The sequence below is a fragment of the Pseudophryne corroboree genome, chromosome 10 (genome assembly GCF_028390025.1).
Source record: "Pseudophryne corroboree isolate aPseCor3 chromosome 10, aPseCor3.hap2, whole genome shotgun sequence".
Taxonomy (NCBI): Eukaryota; Metazoa; Chordata; class Amphibia; order Anura; family Myobatrachidae; genus Pseudophryne; species Pseudophryne corroboree.
In genome coordinates, this window is record NC_086453.1 from 110,816,373 (window position 1) to 110,836,089 (window position 19,717).

Below are 19,717 nucleotides of genomic sequence, written 5' to 3' on the forward strand. Positions count from 1 at the left end.
GGTATCCCTGGACATCAAGGATGCTTACTTGCATGTCCCCATTTACCATCCTCACCAGGAGTACCTCAGATTTGTGGTACAGGATTGCCATTACCAATTCCAGACGCTGCCGTTTGGACTGTCCACGGCACCGAGGGTATTTACCAAGGTTATGGCGGAAATGATGATACTCCTTCGAAGAAAGGGAGTTTTAATTATCCCGTACTTGGACGATCTCCTAATAAAAGCGAGGTCCAAGGAACAGTTGTTGGTGGGAGTAGCACTATCTCAGGAGGTGCTGCACCAGCACGGCTGGATTCTGAATATCCCAAAGTCACAGCTGGTTCCGACGACACGGCTACTGTTCCTGGGTATGATTCTGGATACAGTCCAGAAGAAAGTGTTTCTCCCGGAGGAGAAAGCCAGGGAGTTGTCATCTCTAGTCAGAGACCTCCTGAAACCAAAACAGGTATCAGTGCATCGCTGCACACGGGTCCTGGGAAAGATGGTGGCTTCTTACGAAGCAATTCCCTTCGGCAGGTTCCATGCCAGAATCTTTCAGTGGGACCTGTTGGACCAGTGGTCCGGATCGCATCTTCAGATGCATCGCTTAATAACCCTGTCTCCATGAACCAGGGTGTCTCTACTGTGGTGGCTGCAGAGTGCCCATCTTCTAGATGGTCGCAGGTTCGGAATACAGGACTGGGTCCTGGTGACCACGGATGCCAGCCTTCGAGGCTGGGGGGCAGTCATACAGGGAAGAAACTTCCAAGGACTATGGTCGAGTCAGGAGACTTCCCTTCACATAAATATTCTGGAACTAAGGGCCATCTACAATGCCCTAAGTCGAGCAAAAGCCCTGCTCCTACACCAGCCGGTGCTGATCCAGTCAGACAACATCACGGCAGTCGCCCATGTAAATCGACAGGGTGGCACAAGAAGCAGGATGGCGATGGCAGAAGCCACAAGAATTCTCCGATGGGCGGAGAATCATGTACTAGCACTGTCAGCAGTGTTCATTCCGGGAGTGGACAACTGGGAAGCAGACTTCCTCAGCAGACACGACCTCCACCCGGGAGAGTGGGGACTTCACCCAGAAGTCTTCCAGATGCTGGTAAACCGTTGGGAAAAACCACAGGTGGACATGATGGCGTCCCGTCTCAACAAAAAAAAGTTAAAAAGATATTGCGCCAGGTCAAGGGACCCTCAGGCGATAGCTGTGGACGCTCTAGTGACACCGTGGGTGTACCAGTCGGTTTATGTGTTCCCTCCTCTGCCTCTCATTCCAAAGGTGTTGAGAATAATAAGAAAGCGAGGAGTAAACACAATTCTCATGGTTCCGGATTGGCCAAGACGAGCGTGGTACCCGGAACTTCAAGAGATGACTTACCGCGGCTGCGTTTGACGGCATGGCGGTTGAACACCGGATCCTAAAGGAAAAGGGTATTCCGGAAGAAGTCATTCCTACGCTTATTAAGGCCAGGAAAGATGTTACGGCAACGCATTATCACCGCATATGGCGAAAATATGTTGCATGGTGCGAGGCCAATAAGGCCCCAACAGAGGAATTTCAACTAGGTCGATTTCTGCATTTCCTGCAAGCAGGAGTGGATATGGGCCTAAAACTAGGCTCCATTAAAGTACAGATCTCGGCTCTGTCGATTTTCTTTCAAAAAGAACTAGCTTCAGTACCTGAAGTTCAGACTTTTGTAAAAGGAGTGCTGCATATTCAGCCCCCGTTTGTGCCTCCTGTGGCACCTTGGGATCTCAACGTGATGTTGAGTTTCTTAAAATCACATTGGTTTGAGCCACTAAAAACCGTGGATCTGAAATATCTCACGTGGAAAGTGGTCATGTTATTAGCCTTGGCTTCAGCCAGGCGAGTGTCAGAATTGGCGGCTTTATCATGCAAAAGCCCTTATCTGATTTTCCATATGGATAGGGCAGAGTTGAGGACTCGTCCCCAATTTCTCCCTAAGGTGGTGTCAGCGTTTCACCTGAACCAGCCTATTGTGGTGCCGGCGGCTACTAGTGAATTGGAGGACTCCAAGTTGCTAGACGTTGTCAGGGCCCTGAAAATATATGTTTCCAGGACGGCTGGAGTCAGAAAATCTGACTCGCTGTTTATCCTGTATGCACCCAACAAGCTGGGTGCTCCTGCTTCTAAGCAGTCTATTGCTCGCTGGATTTGTAGTACAATTCAGCTTGCACATTCTGTGGCAGGCATACCACAGCCAAAATCTGTAAATGCCCATTCCACACGGAAGGTGGGCTCATCTTGGGTGGCTGCCCGAGGGGTCTCGGCTGTACAACTTTGCCGAGCAGCTACTTGGTCAGGGGCAAACACGTTTGCAAAATTCTACAAATTTGATACCCTGGCTGAGGAGGACCTGGAGTTCTCTCATTCGGTGCTACAGAGTCATCCGCACTCTCCCGCCCGTTTGGGAGCTTTGGTATAATCCCCATGGTCCTTACGGAGTTCCCAGCATCCACTAGGACGTCAGAGAAAATAAGAATTTACTCACCGGTAATTCTATTTCTCGTAGTCCGTAGTGGATGCTGGGCGCCCATCCCAAGTGCGGATTGTCTGCAATACTTGTACATAGTTATTGTTAACTAAAGGGTTATTGTTGAGCCATCGGTTGAGAGGCTCAGTTGTTTTCATACTGTCAAACTGGATATAGTATCACGAGTTGTACGGTGTGATTGGTGTGGCTGGTAAGAGTCTTACCCGAGATTCTAAATCCTTCCTTATTATGTCTGCTCGTCCGGGCACAGTGTCCTAACTGAGGCTTGGAGGAGGGTCATAGTGGGAGGAGCCAGTGCACTGTTTTTCTAAACGTTATTAGTGTAAACCACTAGTGGGTTTCTCACTAAAAGAAGGCTTAGTGTGTGGCGCACTCTTTTGAAATATAAATACAGTGTTAAAACATAACTTTTATTTAATCTTTTAAGATAAATCTCTGTAGCCAGGCAAAACAAGTCATCTGATAGCCTGAGAGTGCGAAGTAATAAGGTATTATATTAACCCCAAATTTTAAAATACTATAATAATAGTAATTCTACAATGAGATTAAAGTAAATGAAATATTGAAATACATATATTATTAATAAATTAAAAGTACAGATTTTATACCCAAGCTGTGTGAATATTTATTCAGAAATTATAAATGCTACTAGGCTATTAATTAGGAGAGTTATTAACCCATGCGGCTCATTAAATTAATAGTCCTTTATTATTTCTAGGACCCAGACTGCTGCAAGGCAAAATTTGTACCTAAAAGGAAAATGTGAAAGTATTGTAACATAACGCCATCTTTTACACCAGTCTACTGTTCAAGACTGTGTAAATAGTGCAGATGTAAATTGATACAAAGTTATGTCCACCAACTTGCAACAATTATATGGCTGACCTGCGGTCGATCCCTCTGGAGCTAATGGTGTCCAGTAGCCTAAGAAGCCCAATCCGGCTGCAAGCAGGCGAGTTCGCTTCTTCTCCCCTTAGTCCCTCGCTGCAGTGAGCCTGTTGCCAGCAGGTCTCACTGAAAATAAAAAACCTAAACTATACTTTCTTTCTAAGGGCTCAGGAGAGCCCCTAGTGTGCATCCAACCTCGGCCGGGCACAAAATCTAACTGAGGCTTGGAGGAGGGTCATAGTGGGAGGAGCCAGTGCACACCAGGTAGTCATAAATCTTTCTAGAGTGCCCAGCCTCCTTCGGAGCCCGCTATTCCCCATGGTCCTTACGGAGTTCCCAGCATCCACTACGGACTACGAGAAATAGAATTACCGGTGAGTAAATTCTTATTTTAATATATGTTAAATTTGTTTTTTTTTATTACTATGAATTATTTATATCTCTCAAAATATTTATTATTAATAATGTGTTATACTTTTATGATAACAGTGAGCACTACTGGGATATTATGTGTATCTGGCACTGCTGGGGGCATACTGTGTGCCATAATGTGAATTCTGGGTCATACTGTGTGACATAACATGAGTTTTGGATCATACTGTGTGGTGTAACGTTAATTTCAGCTCATACTGTATGTCATAAAGTTAATTTCGGCTCATACTGTGTGGCGTAATGTGAATTTCGACTCATACCGTGTGGCGTAATGTGAATTTTGTCTCATACTGTGTGGCATAATGTGAGTTTCGTCTCATACTGTGTGGCTTTATGTGAATTTTGGCTCATACCGTGTGGCGTTATGTGAATTTCGGCTCATACCATGTGGAGTAATGTGAATTTTGTCTCACACTGTGTGGCGTAATCTGAATTTTGGCTCATACTGTGTGGCGTAATGTGAATTTTGTCTCACACTGTGTGGCGTAATATGAATTTTGGCTCATACTATGTGGCGTAATGTGAATCTTTACTCATGCTGTGTGGCGTAATGTGAATATGGGGCACTACTGTCAGTGGCTGGTGAGCATAGGGACATTTGTGACAAATGCTGGTGTCCTGCAGTGGGGTCTGATGGCAAAAAAAGAGGCAAACGTGGCTCTGATGGCACAAGTGTGCATTATAAACTAGAGATGAGCGCCTGAAATTTTTTGGGTTTTGTGTTTTGGTTTTGGGTTCGGTTCCGCGGCCGTGTTTTGGGTTCGAACGCGTTTTGGCAAAACCTCACCGAATTTTTTTTGTCGGATTCGGGTGTGTTTTGGATTCGGGTGTTTTTTTCAAAAAACACTAAAAAACAGCTTAAATCATAGAATTTGGGGGTCATTTTGATCCCAAAGTATTATTAACCTCAAAAACCATAATTTACACTCATTTTCAGTCTATTCTGAATACCTCACACCTCACAATATTATTTTTAGTCCTAAAATTTGCACCGAGGTCGCTGTGTGAGTAAGATAAGCGACCCTAGTGGCCGACACAAACACCGGGCCCATCTAGGAGTGGCACTGCAGTGTCACGCAGGATGTCCCTTCCAAAAAACCCTCCCCAAACAGCACATGACGCAAAGAAAAAAAGAGGCGCAATGAGGTAGCTGTGTGAGTAAGATTAGCGACCCTAGTGGCCGACACAAACACCGGGCCCATCTAGGAGTGGCACTGCAGTGTCACGCAGGATGGCCCTTCCAAAAAACCCTCCCCAAACAGCACATGACGCAAAGAAAAAAAGAGGCGCAATGAGGTAGCTGTGTGAGTAAGATTAGCGACCCTAGTGGCCGACACAAACACCGGGCCCATCTAGGAGTGGCACTGCAGTGTCACGCAGGATGTCCCTTCCAAAAAACCCTCCCCAAACAGCACATGACGCAAAGAAAAAAAGAGGCGCAATGAGGTAGCTGTGTGAGTAAGATTAGCGACCCTAGTGGCCGACACAAACACCGGGCCCATCTAGGAGTGGCACTGCAGTGTCACGCAGGATGTCCCTTCCAAAAAACCCTCCCCAAACAGCACATGACGCAAAGAAAAAAAGAGGCGCAATGAGGTAGCTGACTGTGTGAGTAAGATTAGCGACCCTAGTGGCCGACACAAACACCGGGCCCATCTAGGAGTGGCACTGCAGTGTTACGCAGGATGTCCCTTCCAAAAAACCCTCCCCAATCAGCACATGATGCAAAGAAAAAGAAAAGAAAAAAGAGGTGCAAGATGGAATTGTCCTTGGGCCCTCCCACCCACCCTTATGTTGTATAAACAAAACAGGACATGCACACTTTAACCAACCCATCATTTCAGTGACAGGGTCTGCCACACGACTGTGACTGATATGACGGGTTGGTTTGGACCCCCCCCAAAAAAGAAGCAATTAATCTCTCCTTGCACAAACTGGCTCTACAGAGGCAAGATGTCCACCTCATCTTCACCCTCCGATATATCACCGTGTACATCCCCCTCCTCACAGATTATCAATTCGTCCCCACTGGAATCCACCATCTCAGCTCCCTGTGTACTTTGTGGAGGCAATTGCTGCTGGTCAATGTCTCCGCGGAGGAATTGATTATAATTCATTTTAATGAACATCATCTTCTCCACATTTTCTGGATGTAACCTCGTACGCCGATTGCTGACAAGGTGAGCGGCGGCACTAAACACTCTTTCGGAGTACACACTTGTGGGAGGGCAACTTAGGTAGAATAAAGCCAGTTTGTGCAAGGGCCTCCAAATTGCCTCTTTTTCCTGCCAGTATAAGTACGGACTGTGTGACGTGCCTACTTGGATGCGGTCACTCATATAATCCTCCACCATTCTATCAATGTTGAGAGAATCATATGCAGTGACAGTAGACGACTTGTCCGTAATCGTTGTCAGGTCCTTCAGTCCGGACCAGATGTCAGCATCAGCAGTCGCTCCAGACTGCCCTGCATCACCGCCAGCGGGTGGGCTCGGAATTCTGAGCCTTTTCCTCGCACCCCCAGTTGCGGGAGAATGTGAAGGAGGAGATGTTGACAGGTCGCGTTCCGCTTGACTTGACAATTTTGTCACCAGCAGGTCTTTCAACCCCAGCAGACCTGTGTCTGCCGGAAAGAGAGATCCAAGGTAGGCTTTAAATCTAGGATCGAGCACGGTGGCCAAAATGTAGTGCTCTGATTTCAACAGATTGACCACCCGTGAATCCTTGTTAAGCGAATTAAGGGCTGCATCCACAAGTCCCACATGCCTAGCGGAATCGCTCCCTTTTAGCTCCTTCTTCAATGCCTCCAGCTTCTTCTGCAAAAGCCTGATGAGGGGAATGACCTGACTCAGGCTGGCAGTGTCTGAACTGACTTCACGTGTGGCAAGTTCAAAGGGCATCAGAACCTTGCACAACGTTGAAATCATTCTCCACTGCACTTGAGACAGGTGCATTCCACCTACTATATCGTGCTCAATTGTATAGGCTTGAATGGCCTTTTGCTGCTCCTCCAACCTCTGAAGCATATAGAGGGTTGAATTCCACCTCGTTACCACTTCTTGCTTCAGATGATGGCAGGGCAGGTTCAGTAGTTTTTGGTGGTGCTCCAGTCTTCTGTACGTGGTGCCTGTACGCCGAAAGTGTCCCGCAATTTTTCTGGCCACCGACAGCATCTCTTGCACGCCCCTGTCGTTTTTTAAAAAATTCTGCACCACCAAATTCAAGGTATGTACAAAACATGGGACGTGCTGGAATTTGCCCATATTTAATGCACACACAATATTGCTGGCGTTGTCCGATGCCACAAATCCACAGGAGAGTCCAATTGGGGTAAGCCATTCCGCGATGATCTTCCTCAGTTGCCGTAAGAGGTTTTCAGCTGTGTGCGTATTCTGGAAAGCGGTGATACAAAGCGTAGCCTGCCTAGGAAAGAGTTGGCGTTTGCGAGATGCTGCTACTGGTGCCGCCGCTGCTGTTCTTGCGGCGGGAGTCCATACATCTACCCAGTGGGCTGTCACAGTCATATAGTCCTGACCCTGCCCTGCTCCACTTGTCCACATGTCCGTGGTTAAGTGGACATTGGGTACAACTGCATTTTTTAGGACACTGGTGAGTCTTTTTCTGACGTCCGTGTACATTCTCGGTATCGCCTGCCTAGAGAAGTGGAACCTAGATGGTATTTGGTAACGGGGGCACACTGCCTCAATAAATTGTCTAGTTCCCTGTGAACTAACGGCGGATACCGGACGCACGTCTAACACCAACATAGTTGTCAAGGACTCAGTTATCCGCTTTGCAGTAGGATGACTGCTGTGATATTTCATCTTCCTCGCAAAGGACTGTTGAACAGTCAATTGCTTACTGGAAGTAGTACAAGTGGGCTTACGACTTCCCCTCTGGGATGACCATCGACTCCCAGCGGCAACAACAGCAGCGCCAGCAGCAGTAGGCGTTACACGCAAGGATGCATCGGAGGAATCCCAGGCAGGAGAGGACTCGTCAGAATTGCCAGTGACATGGCCTGCAGGACTATTGGCATTCCTGGGGAAGGAGGAAATTGACACTGAGGGAGTTGGTGGGGTGGTTTGCGTGAGCTTGGTTACAAGAGGAAGGGATTTACTGGTCAGTGGACTGCTTCCGCTGTCACCCAAAGTTTTTGAACTTGTCACTGACTTATTATGAATGCGCTGCAGGTGACGTATAAGGGAGGATGGTCCGAGGTGGTTAACGTCCTTACCCCTACTTATTACAGCTTGACAAAGGGAACACACGGCTTGACACCTGTTGTCCGCATTTCTGGTGAAATACCTCCACACCGAAGAGCTGATTTTTTTGGTATTTTCACCTGGCATGTCAACGCCCATATTCCTCCCACGGACAACAGGTGTCTCCCCGGGTGCCTGACTTAAACAAACCACCTCACCATCAGAATCCTCCTGGTCAATTTCCTCCCCAGCGCCAGCAACACCCATATCCTCCTCATCCTGGTGTACTTCAACACTGACATCTTCAATCTGACTATCAGGAACTGGACTGCGGGTGCTCCTTCCAGCACTTGCAGGGGGCGTGCAAATGGTGGAAGGCGCATGCTCTTCACGTCCAGTGTTGGGAAGGTCAGGCATCGCAACCGACACAATTGGACTCTCCTTGTGGATTTGGGATTTCGAAGAATGCACAGTTCTTTGCTGTGCTGCTTTTGCCAGCTTGAGTCTTTTCATTTTTCTAGCGAGAGGCTGAGTGCTTCCATCCTCATGTGAAGCTGAACCACTAGCCATGAACATAGGCCAGGGCCTCAGCCGTTCCTTGCCACTCCGTGTGGTAAATGGCATATTGGCAAGTTTACGCTTCTCCTCCGACAATTTTATTTTAGGTTTTGGAGTCCTTTTTTTACTGATATTTGGTGTTTTGGATTTGACATGCTCTGTACTATGACATTGGGCATCGGCCTTGGCAGACGACGTTGCTGGCATTTCATCGTCTCGGCCATGACTAGTGGCAGCAGCTTCAGCACGAGGTGGAAGTGGATCTTGATCTTTCCCTAATTTTGGAACCTCAACATTTTTGTTCTCCATATTTTAATAGGCACAACTAAAAGGCACCTCAGGTAAACAATGGAGATGGATGGATTGGATACTAGTATACAATTATGGACGGGCTGCCGAGTGCCGACACAGAGGTAGCCACAGCCGTGAACTACCGCACTGTACTGTGTCTGCTGCTAATATATAGACTGGTTGATAAAGAGATAGTATACTCGTAACTAGTATGTATGTATAAAGAAAGAAAAAAAACCACGGTTAGGTGGTATATACAATTATGGACGGGCTGCCGAGTGCCGACACAGAGGTAGCCACAGCCGTGAACTACCGCACTGTACTGTGTCTGCTGCTAATATATAGACTGGTTGATAAAGAGATAGTATACTCGTAACTAGTATGTATGTATAAAGAAAGAAAAAAAAACCACGGTTAGGTGGTATATACAATTATGGACGGGCTGCCGAGTGCCGACACAGAGGTAGCCACAGCCGTGAACTACCGCACTGTACTGTGTCTGCTGCTAATATATAGACTGGTTGATAAAGAGATAGTATACTCGTAACTAGTATGTATGTATAAAGAAAGAAAAAAAAACCACGGTTAGGTGGTATATACAATTATGGACGGGCTGCCGAGTGCCGACACAGAGGTAGCCACAGCCGTGAACTACCGCACTGTACTGTGTCTGCTGCTAATATAGACTGGTTGATAAAGAGATAGTATACTCGTAACTAGTATGTATGTATAAAGAAAGAAAAAAAAACCACGGTTAGGTGGTATATACAATTATGGACGGGCTGCCGAGTGCCGACACAGAGGTAGCCACAGCCGTGAACTACCGCACTGTACTGTGTCTGCTGCTAATATATAGACTGGTTGATAAAGAGATAGTATACTCGTAACTAGTATGTATGTATAAAGAAAGAAAAAAAAACCACGGTTAGGTGGTATATACAATTATGGACGGGCTGCCGAGTGCCGACACAGAGGTAGCCACAGCCGTGAACTACCGCACTGTACTGTGTCTGCTGCTAATATATAGACTGGTTGATAAAGAGATAGTATACTCGTAACTAGTATGTATGTATAAAGAAAGAAAAAAAAACCACGGTTAGGTGGTATATACAATTATGGACGGGCTGCCGAGTGCCGACACAGAGGTAGCCACAGCCGTGAACTACCGCACTGTACTGTGTCTGCTGCTAATATATAGACTGGTTGATAAAGAGATAGTATACTCGTAACTAGTATGTATGTATAAAGAAAGAAAAAAAAACCACGGTTAGGTGGTATATACAATTATGGACGGGCTGCCGAGTGCCGACACAGAGGTAGCCACAGCCGTGAACTACCGCACTGTACTGTGTCTGCTGCTAATATATAGACTGGTTGATAAAGAGATAGTATACTCGTAACTAGTATGTATGTATAAAGAAAGAAAAAAAAAACACGGTTAGGTGGTATATACAATTATGGACGGGCTGCCGAGTGCCGACACAGAGGTAGCCACAGCCGTGAACTACCGCACTGTACTGTGTCTGCTGCTAATATAGACTGGTTGATAAAGAGATAGTATACTCGTAACTAGTATGTATGTATAAAGAAAGAAAAAAAAACCACGGTTAGGTGGTATATACAATTATGGACGGGCTGCCGAGTGCCGACACAGAGGTAGCCACAGCCGTGAACTACCGCACTGTACTGTGTCTGCTGCTAATATATAGACTGGTTGATAAAGAGATAGTATACTCGTAACTAGTATGTATGTATAAAGAAAGAAAAAAAAACCACGGTTAGGTGGTATATACAATTATGGACGGGCTGCCGAGTGCCGACACAGAGGTAGCCACAGCCGTGAACTACCGCACTGTACTGTGTCTGCTGCTAATATATAGACTGGTTGATAAAGAGATAGTATACTCGTAACTAGTATGTATGTATAAAGAAAGAAAAAAAAACCACGGTTAGGTGGTATATACAATTATGGACGGGCTGCCGAGTGCCGACACAGAGGTAGCCACAGCCGTGAACTACCGCACTGTACTGTGTCTGCTGCTAATATAGACTGGTTGATAAAGAGATAGTATACTCGTAACTAGTATGTATGTATAAAGAAAGAAAAAAAAACCACGGTTAGGTGGTATATACAATTATGGACGGGCTGCCGAGTGCCGACACAGAGGTAGCCACAGCCGTGAACTACCGCACTGTACTGTGTCTGCTGTTAATATATAGACTGGTTGATAAAGAGATAGTATACTCGTAACTAGTATGTATGTATAAAGAAAGAAAAAAAAACCACGGTTAGGTGGTATATACAATTATGGACGGGCTGCCGAGTGCCGACACAGAGGTAGCCACAGCCGTGAACTACCGCACTGTACTGTGTCTGCTGCTAATATATAGACTGGTTGATAAAGAGATAGTATACTCGTAACTAGTATGTATGTATAAAGAAAGAAAAAAAAAACACGGTTAGGTGGTATATACAATTATGGACGGGCTGCCGAGTGCCGACACAGAGGTAGCCACAGCCGTGAACTACCGCACTGTACTGTGTCTGCTGCTAATATAGACTGGTTGATAAAGAGATAGTATACTACTAATATTATATATACTGGTGGTCAGGTCACTGGTCACTAGTCACACTGGCAGTGGCACTCCTGCAGCAAAAGTGTGCACTGTTTAATTTTAATATAATATTATGTACTCCTGGCTCCTGCTATAACCTATAACTGGCACTGCAGTAGTGCTCCCCAGTCTCCCCCACAATTATAAGCTGTGTGAGCTGAGCAGTCAGACAGATATATAATATATATAGATGATGCAGCACACTGGCCTGAGCCTGAGCAGTGCACACAGATATGGTATGTGACTGACTGAGTCACTGTGTGTATCGCTTTTTTCAGGCAGAGAACGGATATATTAAATAAACTGCACTGTGTGTCTGGTGGTCACTCACTATATAATATATTATGTACTCCTGGCTCCTGCTATAACCTATAACTGGCACTGCAGTAGTGCTCCCCAGTCTCCCCCACAATTATAAGCTGTGTGAGCTGAGCAGTCAGACAGATATATATAATATTATATATAGATAATAGATGATGCAGCACACTGGCCTGAGCCTGAGCAGTGCACACAGATATGGTATGTGACTGAGTCACTGTGTGCTGTGTATCGCTTTTTTCAGGCAGAGAACGGATTATAAATAAAACTGGTGGTCACTGGTCACTATCAGCAAAACTCTGCACTGTACTGAGTACTCCTAATGCTCCCCAAAATTAGTAAATCAAGTGTCTCTCTAATCTATTCTAAACGGAGAGGACGCCAGCCACGTCCTCTCCCTATCAATCTCAATGCACGTGTGAAAATGGCGGCGACGCGCGGCTCCTTATATAGAATCCGAGTCTCGCGATAGAATCCGAGCCTCGCGAGAATCCGACAGCGTCATGATGATGTTCGGGCGCGCTCGGGTTAACCGAGCAAGGCGGGAAGATCCGAGTCGCTCGGACCCGTGAAAAAAAACATGAAGTTCTGGCGGGTTCGGATTCAGAGAAACCGAACCCGCTCATCTCTATTATAAACTTGTTTGTGTTATATTAAAATGGAAATGTTCATCCTGGAATACATACCTCTTACAGGCGGCCGGGATCCTGGCTGTCATGATCCCGACAGCGGGATACCGGCCACCAGTATGCCGGCAGCGGAGCGAGCGCTAGAAAGCCCCTTGCAGGCTCACCGGGATCGCCACGCTAGAAGACCCCTTGCGGGCTCACTGCACCGACCACGCTGTGGGCACGGAGGCTCGCTGCACTCGCCGCAGGATCTATTCTCTCTCTGTGAGTGTCGTGGACACCCACAGAGGGAGAAAAGCCTGTGGCGCCGTTATTCCAACAGGCGGTCTCATGATTGCCTCCTGTTTGGCTCAATAAATCTCCTGTACTTTTCAGAGTGGCCCACTCAAAATTAGGGTGTAGTGCTGGGGGGTGCAAGGGGTGTGTGTGGGGTGGGGGGTGGAGAGGGGAATGCATATGCACCTAGGCACACCACTCTAGTTCCGGCACTCGGTCAGGGATATATTGGAGAAGTGTAAGCAGTGATAGGGTACAGCGGCAGCTAGCATTCAGGGTTATGTCGTAGTGGACCGTCAGTACTACCTGGGGGTGTATTATATCTACTTTATTATTAGGGAGAAATTAGATTAAACCATGTGATTTTACTGAGAGAATGTAAAATTGTTTTAGACATGTCCCTGGGTGATGCTAGACAGTAGACAAGCCCAAAAGGTGGTGCTAGATACGCCCAAAAGGCGGTGCTAGACATGCCCCTCTGGGGGTGCACCCCCTAATAAAATTAGCTGCGCACGCCTATGAAGAAAAGGTGTAATGGAGTACACACAATGGGCCTGATGCAGGGCCCATTGGAAACAGCATGCAACACCACTGCAGTTTGCGTGGGTGTGTTGCAGATATCGGCTGCATCCAAAGATGCCCAGAGGCGATTGCTCAGGCACAGGATTGGTGAAAGTTTTGATGGTGCGACTGATGGTAATATTGAGGGGAAAGTATGCCTTTTTGCAGATGACACAAAGATATGCAACAGGGTACAGTGTCGGACTGGGGCATGAAGGGTCCACCGGGGGAATGCAGTGATCGGGGCCCATACTTAGGGGTGTGGTCAGCCTACAAAGGGGATGTGACCAACCCCCACAGAGGCTTGAAATACACAATAGACTTGTGCATTGTAATGCAACATATCTACCATGTATAATACAAGTGCACAGTCTGGAACCTGATCCCTAGAGGAAGGAATGGGGCCCCAGGCAGTAGGGCCCACCGGTAGTTTCCCCTGTACCCTTGTGGGCCAGTCCGACCCTGATAGGGTAGACACCCCAGGAGGAGAAAATCAACACCAGGAGGGGTAAAACAAATAAGTGAGAATCTAGGTAACATAGAACCATAGAATTTGACATCAGATAGAACCACTTGGCCCATCTAGTCTGCCCTAAACACATGTACATGCACACATTTGGTTTAGTTTTTTGGGGGAGTCAATTACTTTACCAGTATATCTTTGGATTGTGAGAGGAAACAGGAGTACCTGGAGGAAGCCAATATAAGCACGGGGAGACTGTACAAACTCCACACAGGGCCATGTTGGGAATCAAAACCATGACCTCAGTGTTCTGAAGCAATAATGATAACCAGTACACCATCGTACTGCCCAAAGAGTATAGTAAAGTATTCTAGTTAGACTAAAGGAATGGGCAAGAATGTGGCAACTACAGTTTAATGTAAAAAAAAAAGTAAAATCATGCACATGGATCTCAATACCCAAAGGCTAAAATTAGTATCAAGAGTTCTATAATAGAAACTACTGAGCACGAAAGGCATTTAGGAATCACTATTTCAGGTAACTTGAAGGCAGGGAGGCAATGTAAGAAAGCAATGAGGAAGACTAGTTAGATGCTTGGTTGCATAGGGAGAGGAATCAGTAGCAGGAAGCAAGAAGTAATAATGCCTCTGTAAAGGTCATTGGTACAACCTTATCTAGAACACTGTGTTCTGGAGTCCATATCTTCAGAAGCATATAAATACATTAGAGATTGTACAGTACAAAAATGGCAACTAAAATGGTGTATGGCCTACATCTCAAACTTATCCAGAAAGACTGAAAGATCTTATAGTCTGGAGCAGAGAAGGGAAAGCGAGAACATGATAGAAACTCTCAAATACAGTATATTCTTCTTCTTCTTATTATTATTATTAGTATTATCCTTTATTTATATGATGCCACAAGGGTTCCGCAGCGCCTAGCAAAGTACATAAACAAATGAGCAAAACAAGAAAAACAGCAACTTAGAGTACAAGACAATGTAGGACAAGCACATTCAAGAGTTTTAAGAAGGTACAGGAGGAAAACATTCTTAAAATGAAGAGAAGTACTAATACACGGGGACATTCCATGAGACTGGAAAATGGTAGGTTTAGGGGAAATATGAGAAAACAATACTTCACAGTAAGGGTAGTGAACAAATGGAATAGCCTCCCATCAGGGGTGGTAGAGGCTAAGACAGTACAGCATTTTAAACAGGCTTTGGATAGGCATAAGTGAAAAGGGCTGCGTACACAGACCCACAGCCACAGGCATAGGAGGCCATTGTCAAATGGGGAAACTGTGTCTATCATATGGCTGGTGCAAGTTTCCATGGTTTGATCATTCAATGAAAGTGGGCATCTCAGTCCTCGCACATTTGGTGGCACGTAAATACACTGGGAGAGGAGCTTGTAGTGGCATCAGCATAAAGTCACAAATGGCCAGTCACCAATATACACTGCTGTATGCACATCTGTGTACGACTCAGAATCAGGCGCATATTATCACTTGCTTCTAGCGGACACAGCTAATTTACTGCAACTCCTGATGTGGAATGGCTGTCAAAGATTATATCAGTGGTTCCTGTTCTTATTTCCATTTAGTTAATTAGGATTTTAGGTTATTTTTCCATATATTACCATAGCAACAAAAGACAGCTGACCTACTTTACACAGAAAACATAAATAATGCATCTTCCAAAGGACAGAAATAGTGTGATAGCAGCATAATGCAAAGTCATGACTGACAGTTATACCTCTATGTAGACCCAAGGACGAGTAAGTGACCTTTGTCTGCTGCTGAACTATAACATTTTAGTGGTTTAATGTTTAACTACTACTTTATAATGTTCTTATATAGTTTGCAATCTGTTAAATGAATTATATTAGCTGAGTGCTGTATAGGCATGAAGCTCTACAAGAGTCCTGATTTGTTTGTGATTGGGTAGTTGTTAGTAACCGGTTGCTAGGCAGATTTGTGTTAGTTATTTTAATAATTGGTTAGGCATTAGCCTATTAGGAGGTTTTGGGGCGTATACCTACTGTAAATTTTAATCTGGTTAAACCTCTTTTTAGTTTGGAAGTCCCACCCACCCACACCCACACACCCAAAGCATTTGCTATTATTTGTTTGTTTATCTTACTAATTGTTTTTTAATAAAATGAGGCACAGATAAGAAGGCGGGAAGACGCTATTAGCCACTGGCCACATGTGGTATAAGTGTCATTTTGGGGCACTTATCATTTTGAAGGACGGAGGGTGTGTCCTACCAATGCAGAGGGAAAATGGGTGCTTCTTTGTGGGAGTGTCTGTACTGTGCCATAGTAAAGGGTGGTGAGTCTATTACAGTGCAGGTTATGCCGATATAGTGGGGGAACGTTTTAGTCACCTCCATTTTAAGGCGGATAATTGTCTGGAGCTGGTTTTTGGTAGCGTCTACTTTGCCACCCTCTATGAATTAAAATTTGGCCATCCAATTAATAAAAAATTTGACTTTTAATCCAATGCAATGGTGTCAGTGTCATTATTTTAAGTTATTAAGTTAGCTTAAGGGGGTAGATGTATTAACCTGTAGAAGGCATAAGGAAGTGATAAACCAGTGATAAAGCAGTGTTAAGTGCACGGTGATAATGCACCAGCCAATCAGCTCCTAACTGTTAAGTTACATATGGGTGCTGATTGGCTGGTGTGCTTATCACCTTGCATTTATCACTGGTTTATCATTTCCTTATGCCTTCTCCAGGTTAAAACATCTGCCCCAAGGTGTGTTATCACGTTTAATGACAATAAATTAATGGATGCCATATTGCATTTCACTGTCTCACCTAATAGAATCAAACATACACAAATATAAGTAAGGATGGAAAATTTCATTTATTGTCCGTTAGTGAACTCTTCTCACTGTTCTCATAATCCAGTCCATTGATATACTGTATAACACAGAGTAAAACTAGCAATTGAGGACTTTACATAGACCACTCAGTGTGTCCTTACCATGTTTGCAGCCACAGCCCACACACACTTACACACATACAGTGACTACAGTACATACATACTGTATGCATGCATTTTATACTTCATTTGTAATTTTCACTGTATTTTTTTAAAGTACTGGGACAATCCCAGTGTGGAGGTTCCAAGCAACTTTCATACTTGCAAAAGATGCTTGAATGCTACGCGCATACAGTATGTTGATCAGCATCATTGATGCAAGACTGCCGCTAATCGGGAAGCCGGCCGGGGGAGCAGGGATAAGTGAGGGCTGGCCAGGAGACCAGAGAACATGAATCTGGCCAGAGCAGAGAAGAAAAGGAGGAAGAGACCGCCTTTTCGCTGCTTTTCTGCATCTCTACAGGTAAGAAGACGCAACACCATCTAAAGATGGTGTTATGTTTATTATCTATACAAATACTCTTCCTGGCTGCAGTATAAGGAGTGCATGTACTAAGCAGTGATAAAAGCGGAGAAGTGAGCCAGTGGAGAAATTTACCATGGCAACCAATCAGCTGCTCCGTACAATTGTATAGTATGCAAATTAGAAATGTTACGTCAATGCTGATTGGTTGCCATGGGCAACTTCTCCACTGGCTCACTTCTCCACTTTTATCACTGCTTAGTATATGTCCCCCTATGAGAGGAGAAATTAAAAGGCAGATAAATCAGTGATTTCTATACACTTCGGAGGCAACTAAATAGAGGGAAAACAAAGTATGGCTTTCTCCAGGTAAAATGTTGGAGGAGAGCCATATATTTGTTTATTGAATAGACCATTTACTCTGTAACACATTTGTATATAAATCCGTCACTGTAGCACAATTCTACATGCAACAAAATAAACTCCGGACCCATAAAGTGTGATTTCTAGAAGTGAAGGTGGTCTGGTTACATTAGTCTTAACTGATGATTGGTACACTGTAGAGACTCTGTGGTCCATTTGTCAAACAATATTTGGGGCTATTTCCCTGAAAACACCTGTTTTCGGGGGTTAGCTGCAAATAGTAATAGCCTACAAATGTATGTAGGAGAGACTGCAGCAGATATATCCAATATCTGCAGCGATCTCTCCATTCCCGCCGGCAGCTGCAACCCCCATAGGTTTCTATGGGGGATGTGATCCTGCCAGATTTACCAATATGCAGAATGCAAAGCATTTCCCTCCGCAGCTATGGACTGCTCATTGCTGGCAGAGGGTTCCCCCGGAAGTGGCTGCTGAGCATGTGCAGTCAGCGGGATCACGCGTGTGCAGCAACCCCGGCAACACACTCAGCACATCACAGGGACAGATCCTTTCAGAAGCCCCTGCCCCTACAGCTGCAAATTGTTACATGGTGCCAATGTGATCGCATTCTGCAATGTGATCTTGGGTGCTAATATAGTGCCCAGATCATACTGCAAATGCCATCAATGATAAATGGACCACTGTGTCATAAAATGTTGACTACTAAATCTATATTTGATTCTGAAACATCTGCTCAACTAACTGGTGTGTTTATTTGGTAATATTGCTTGAGTGACCAGGTTGGATATTATCCACAACACACAGTATATTTTTATATAGTACATTTATTAACTTGGGTAATTTGTAACTATTATTTAACTATACATATCAAAGTTTAAAACAATGCCATTATTACTGTCCGACTTCACTGGTGAAATATTGTGCTTTTAGCATATAGGGTAATACAGAATTATACAGAATATCACTATTATATACTACTGTAGTATATTGGTCCCTCCCCGCCATCTCCTCGCAGTGGGAGCCATTAGCCGGAAGGCGTGGGGGAGGGAATGGGGGGCACAAGACTGAGTCAGTCCAATCCTGATATGAAACTTCTGCGCATGACAACACTTATATAATTACTCTATACCAATGGATTCTTAAATTGTATGCAGGGGCACCCTGGGGTGCCTCGGCACACTTATAGGGGTGCCCAGGGTTGGTGGTCCAGGACCAATTCAAATTATTTATGGTCAATGTATTAGGCAAAACTACTGCTGGTGGCTGCCAATCATAAAATATGTGGACAAACAGAAGCAAATCATCACAAACGTGAAACTATGGAGGACATATAAACACAGTTTACTTAATATTTATTTCTACATTTCTCAAGAAGAAACGTCTGGCCTAGAGGTGCCATAAAAAAATATATGATACTCTAGGGAGCCATTTTTCAAAAAAGTTTGCTAACCACTGCTCTATACAATAAATATAATTTCCAACTTCTTGCCAGTCCATTATACAGTATATTGTAAAGTTTGTCTAAATTATTGTATGTTTCTTTAAGAATTTGCAAAAACAAATTAAAATTCCATACATGTACTGCATTCGTTCATTTACACACTTCTATAGAACAGTAACTAATTAAGCCTTGATGAATCATTCTTTCTACACCACCTAATATCATCAGAATCTATCTATCTATCTATCTATCTATCTATCTATCTATCTATCTATCTATCTATCTATCTAATATAACTTGATAAATATTTTAAATATGTATACAACATAAATGTACCATTCAAGTTATAGGACAATACAGTAAAAAAACAGGATGCGGTCAATTTACCTACAATCAAACTCCTGGCGGACAAAATCCCGACAAGCATTGACCGACGGTCAAAATCCCGACAAGGTCAAAATCCCGACATGGTCAAAATGCCAACATTTAAAATACCGGCAAGGTCTAACTACCAACATTATAAATGTCGACAGGTCAAAAAATCGACATGGGTTTTTCATGATTTTTTTATTGAAACCGACTTGTTCATACTTTACCATCCCTGTGGACCTGGAGGGGAATATAATAGTGTGCCGAGCGCAGCGAGCCATGCGAGGGGACGTGGTACACTTATACGTGTCCATATTCAACCTATGTCGACATATACAGTAAAAAAAAAAAAAAAAAAAACCGTGTGTCGACTTTTTGACCTGTCGACATTTTAAACGTCGGTATTTTGACCTTGTTGATATTT

General features: G+C 44.6%; 1 protein-coding gene across 1 annotated transcript in view; it reads right to left on the reverse strand.

Moving 5' to 3' along the window:
- The window catches only part of LOC134966180 (3-beta-hydroxysteroid sulfotransferase-like), an 80,823-nt gene that overhangs the window by 60,483 nt on the left and 623 nt on the right, over positions 1-19,717 (reverse strand). The window lies entirely within an intron of this gene.